The sequence below is a fragment of the Dendropsophus ebraccatus genome, unplaced genomic scaffold, assembly GCF_027789765.1.
Source record: "Dendropsophus ebraccatus isolate aDenEbr1 unplaced genomic scaffold, aDenEbr1.pat pat_scaffold_849_ctg1, whole genome shotgun sequence".
Lineage (NCBI taxonomy): Eukaryota > Metazoa > Chordata > Amphibia > Anura > Hylidae > Dendropsophus > Dendropsophus ebraccatus.
In genome coordinates, this window is record NW_027210449.1 from 64,890 (window position 1) to 70,889 (window position 6,000).

The window sequence follows — 6,000 nt, forward strand, 5'->3', positions numbered from 1 at the left end:
CTGCGGTCGCTATGGTAACACGTGCACCGCCCAGTGTCAGGGAAAGCTGTCATCGGAAACTCCATCCCATGGCTGCGCCGCGTTCCATTTGCGGTCCACGTAAAGATGGGCTTTCCTATTGGCCGCCGATGATCCCGCACTGAGATGATTGACGGCTCCTCTGGCCTGTAGGAAGTATTGCTTTGCGCTTGCGTGAGGCCTTAGCAGTTCGGAGTCTGAGGACACCCGGATATGAGGTGACCCGGAGACGCCCGCGGGTATGACAGGACACCCGGAGAGAAGTTGGGGGAGTTTAGGCCTTTGATGTTGTCGTTGCGCAGAGCGTCACTGGAAGAGCTGGGAGCCCGGACGGAAGGCCCGAGGCGCCGGGACGCGGACAAAGCCCGGGACGTCTCCCCCTGCCGCGCCATGGGTGAGGTGAGGGAGCCCCCGGGCACTGAGACTGTGCCAGTCCTGTGCCCCAACATGGCGGCCCGGTGTCATGCACTGTGCCTTGCAGAGCATCACACCTCACCAGCCCGTGCCCAGCAGAGCATCTCAACCATCCTGTACCCTGCAGAGCATCTCACCTCACCATCCTGTACCCTGCAGAGCATCTCACTCACCATCCGTTACCTGCAGAGCATCTCACCTCACCATCCTGTACCCTGCAGAGCATCTCACCTCACCAGCCTGTACCCTGCAGAGCATCTCACCTCACCAGCCAGTACCCTGCAGAGCATCTCACCTCACCAGCCTGTACCCTGCAGAGCATCTCACCTCACCAGCCTGTACCCTGCAGAGCATCTCACCTCACCATCCTGTACCCTGCAGAGCATCTCACCTCACCATCCTGTACCCTGCAGAGCATCTCACCTCACCAGCCTGTACCCTGCAAAGCATCTCACCTCACCAGCCTGTACCCTGCAGAGCATCTCACCTCACCATCCTGTACCCTGCAGAGCATCTCACCTCACCATCCTGTACCCTGCAGAGCATCTCACCTCACCATCCTGTACCCTGCAGACCATCTCAACCTCACCATCCTGTACCCTGCAGAGCATCTCACCTCACCATCCTGTACCCTGCAGAGCATCTCACCTCACCATCCTGTACCCTGCAGAGCATCTCGCCTCACCATCCTGTACCCTGCAGAGCATCTCACCTCACCATCCTGTACCCTGCAGAGCATCTCACCTCACCATCCTGTACCCTGCAGAGCATCTCACCTCACCATCCTGTACCCTGCAGAGCATCTCACCTCACCATCCTGTACCCTGCAAAGCATCTCACCTCACCAGCCTGTACCCTGCAGAGCATCTCACCTCACCAGCCTGTACCCTGCAGAGCATCTCACCTCACCAGCCAGTACCCTGCAGAGCATCTCACCTCACCAGCCTGTACCCTGCAGAGCATACTCACCTCACCAGCCTGGTACCCTGCAGAGCATCGCACCTCACCATCCTGTACCCTGCAGAGCATCTCACCTCACCATCCTGTACCCTGCAGAGCATCTCACCTCACCAGCCTGTACCCTGCAGAGCATCTCACCTCACCAGCCTGTACCCTGCAGAGCATCTCACCTCACCATCCTGTACCCTGCGAGCATCTCACCTCACCCATCCTGTACCCTGCAGAGCATCTCACCTCACCATCCTGTACCCTGCAGAGCATCTCACCTCACCATCCTGTTACCCTGCAGAGCATCTCACCTCACCATCCTGTACCCTGCAGAGCATCTCACCTCACCATCCTGTACCCTGCAGAGCATCTCACCTCACCATCCTGTTACCCTGCAGAGCATCTCACCTCACCATCCTGTACCCTGCAGAGCATCTCACCTCACCATCCTGTACCCTGCAGAGCATCTCACCTCACCATCCTGTACCCTGCAGAGCATCTCACCTCAACCATCCTGTACCCTGCAGAGCATCCACCTCACCATCCTGTACCCTGCAGAGCATCTCACCTCACCATCCTGTACCCTGCAGAGCATCTCACCTCACCATTCCTGTACCCTGCAGAGCATCTCACCTCACCATCCTGTACCCTGCAGAGCATCTCACCTCACCATCCTGTACCCTGCAGAGCATCTCACCTCACCATCCTGTACCCTGCAGAGCATCTCACCTCACCATCCTGTACCCTGCAGAGCATCTCACCCTCACCATCCTGTACCCTGCAGAGCATCTCACCTCACCAGCCTGTACCCTGCAGAGCATCTCACCTCACCACCAGTACCCTGCAGAGCATCTCACCTCACCAGCCTGTACCCTGCAGAGCATCTCACCTCACCAGCCTGTACCCTGCAGAGCATCTCCACCTCACCATCCTGTACCCTGCAGAGCATCTCACCTCACCATCCTGTACCCTGCAGAGGCATCTCACCTTCACCAGCCTGTACCCTGCAAAGCATCTCACCTCACCAGCCTGTACCCTGCAGAGCATCTCACCTCACCATCCTGTACCCTGCAGAGCATCTCACCTCACCATCCTGTACCCTGCAGAGCATCTCACCTCACCATCCTGTACCCTGCAGAGCATCTCACCTCACCATCCTGTACCCTGCAGAGCATCTCACCTCACCATCCTGTACCCTGCAGAGCATCTCACCTCACCATCCTGTACCCTGCAGAGCATCTCACCTCACCATCCTTGTACCTGCAGAGCATCTCACCTCACCATCCTGTACCCTGCAGAGCATCTCACCCTCACCATCCTGTACCCTGCAAAGCATCTCACCTCACCCAGCCTGTACCTGCAGAGCATCTCACCTCACCAGCCTGTACTCTGCAGAGCATTCTCACCTCACCAGCCCAGTACCCTGCAGCAGAGCTCTCACCTCACCAGCCTGTACCCTGCAGAGCATCTCACCTCACCAGCCTGTACCCTGCAAGAGCATTCTCACCTCACCATCCTGTACCCTGCAGAGCATCTCACCTCACCATCCTGTACCTGCAGAGCATCTCACCTCACCAGCCTGTACCCTGCAAAGCATCTCACCTCACCAGCCTTACCCTGCAGAGCATCTCACCTCACCATCCTGTACTCTGCAGAGCATCTCACCTCACCATCCTGTACCCTGCAGAGCATCTCACCTCACCATCCTGTACCCTGCAGAGCATCTCACCTCACCATCCTGTACCCTGCAGAGCATCTCACCTCACCATCCTGTACCCTGCAGAGCATCTCACCTCACCATCCTGTACCCTGCAGAGCATCTCACCTCACCATCCTGTACCCTGCAGAGCATCTCACCTCACCATCCTGTACCCTGCAGAGCCATCTCACCTCACCCATCCTGTACCCTGCAGAGCATCTCACCTCACCATCCTGTACCCTGCAGAGCATCTCACCTCACCATCCTGTACCTGCAGAGCATCTCACCTCACCATCCTGTACCCTGCAGAGCATCTCACCTCACCATCCTGTACCCTGCAGAGCATCTCACCTCACCATCCTGTACCCTGCAGAGCATCTCACCTCACCATCCTGTACCCTGCAGAGCATCTCACCTCACCAGCCTGTACCCTGCAGAGCATCTCACCTCACCAGCCTGTACCCTGCAGAGCATCTCACCTCACCAGCCTGTACCCTGCAGAGCATCTCACCTCACCAGCCTGTACCCTGCAGAGCATCTCACCTCACCAGCCTGTACCCTGCAGAGCATCTCACCTCACCAGCCTGTACCCTGCAGAGCATCTCACCTCACCAGCCTGTACCCTGCAGAGCATCTCACCTCACCATCCTGTACCCTGCAGAGCATCTCACCTCACCATCCTGTACCCTGCAGAGCATCTCACCTCACCAGCCTGTACCCTGCAGAGCATCTCACCTCACCAGCCTGTACCCTGCAGAGCATCTCACCTCACCAGCCTGTACCCTGCAGAGCATCTCACCTCACCAGCCTGTACCCTGCAGAGCATCTCACCTCACCATCCTGTACCCTGCAGAGCATCTCACCTCACCATCCTGTACCCTGCAGAGCATCTCACCTCACCATCCTGTACCCTGCAGAGCATCTCACCTCACCATCCTGTACCCTGCAGAGCATCTCACCTCACCAGCCTGTACCCTGCAGAGCATCTCACCTCACCAGCCTGTACCCTGCAGAGCATCTCACCTCACCAGCCTGTACCCTGCAGAGCATCTCACCTCACCAGCCTGTACCCTGCAGAGCATCTCACCTCACCAGCCTGTACCCTGCAGAGCATCTCACCTCACCAGCCTGTACCCTGCAAAGCATCTCATCTCACCTCACCAGCCTGTACCCTGCAGAGCATCTCACCTCACCATCCTGTACCCTGCAGAGCATCTCACCTCCCCAACTGTGCACAGCAGAGCATCTCACCTCACCAGCCTGTACCCTGCAGAGCATCTCACCTCACCAGCCTGTACCCTGCAGAGCATCTCACCTCACCAGCCTGTACCCTGCAGAGCATCTCACCTCACCAGCCTGTACCCTGCAGAGCATCTCACCTCACCAGCCTGTACCCTGCAGAGCATCTCACCTCACCAGCCTGTACCCTGCAGAGCATCTCACCTCACCAGCCTGTACCCTGCAGAGCATCTCACCTCACCAGCCCGTACCCTGCAGAGCATCTCACCTCACCAGCCCGTACCCTGCAGAGCATCTCACCTCACCAGCCCGTGCCCTGCAGAGCATCTCACCTCACCATCCCGTGCCCTGCAGAGCATCTCACCTCACCAGCCTGTACCCTGCAGAGCATCTCACCTCACCAGCCCGTGCCCTGCAGAGCAGCTCACCATCCTGTACCCTGCAGAGCATCTCACTAGCCTGTACCCTGCAGAGCATCTCACCTCACCAGCCCGTGCCCAGCAGAGCATCTCACCATCACACCTCAACAGCCTGTACCGTGCAGAGCATCTCACCTCACCATCCTGTACCCTGCAGAACATCTCACCTCAACAGCCTGTACCCTGCAGAGCATCTCACCTCACCATCCTGTACCCTGCAGAGCATCTCACCTCACCATCCCTGTACCCTGCAGAGCATCTCACCTCACCAGCCTGTGTCCTGCAGAGCATCTCACCATCCTGTACCCTGCAAAGCATCTCACCTCACCAGCCTGTACCCTGCAGAGCATCTCACCTCACCAGCCTGTACCCTGCAGAGCATCGGCACTTCACCAGCCCTGTACCCAGCAGAGCATCTCACCTCACCAGCCCGTGCCCAGCAGAGCATCTCACCATCACACCTCAACAGCCTGTACCGTGCAGAGCATCTCACCCTCACCATCCTGTACCCTGCAGAACATCTCATCTCAACAGCCTGTACCCTGCAGAGCATCTCACCTCACTATCCTGTACCCTGCAGAGCATCTCACCTCACCATCCTGTACCCCTGCAGAGCATCTCACCTCACCATCCTGTACCCTGCAGAGCATCTCACCATCACCATCCTGTACCCTGCAGAGCATCTCACCTCACCATCCTGTACCCTGCAGAGCATCTCACCTCACCATCCTGTACCCTGCAGAGCATCTCACCTCACCATCCTGTACCCCTGCAGAGCATCTCACTTCCCCAATTGTGCACAGCAGGGCATCTCACCCTCCTCTGCCCAGCAGAGCATCTCACCTCACCAGACTGTGCCCTGCAGAGCATCTCGCTTCCCCAACTGTGCACAGCAGAGCATCTCACCTCACTAGCCTGTGCCCTGCAGGGCATCTCACCTCACTAGCCTGTGCCCTGCAGAGCATCTCACCTCCCCAACTGTACACAGCAGAGCATCTCACCTCACCATCCTGTGCCCTGCAGAGCATCTCGCTTCCCCAACTGTGCACAGCAGAGGACATCTCACCTCACTAGCCTGTGCCCTGCAAGAGCATCTCACCTCACCAGCCTGTGCCCTGCAGAGCATCTCACCTCCCCAACTGTACACAGCAGAGCATCTAACCTCACCAGCCTGTGCCCTGCAGAGCATCTCGCTTCCCCAACTGTGCACAGCAGAGCATCTCACCTCACTAGCCTGTGCTCTGCAGAGCATCTCACCCTCAC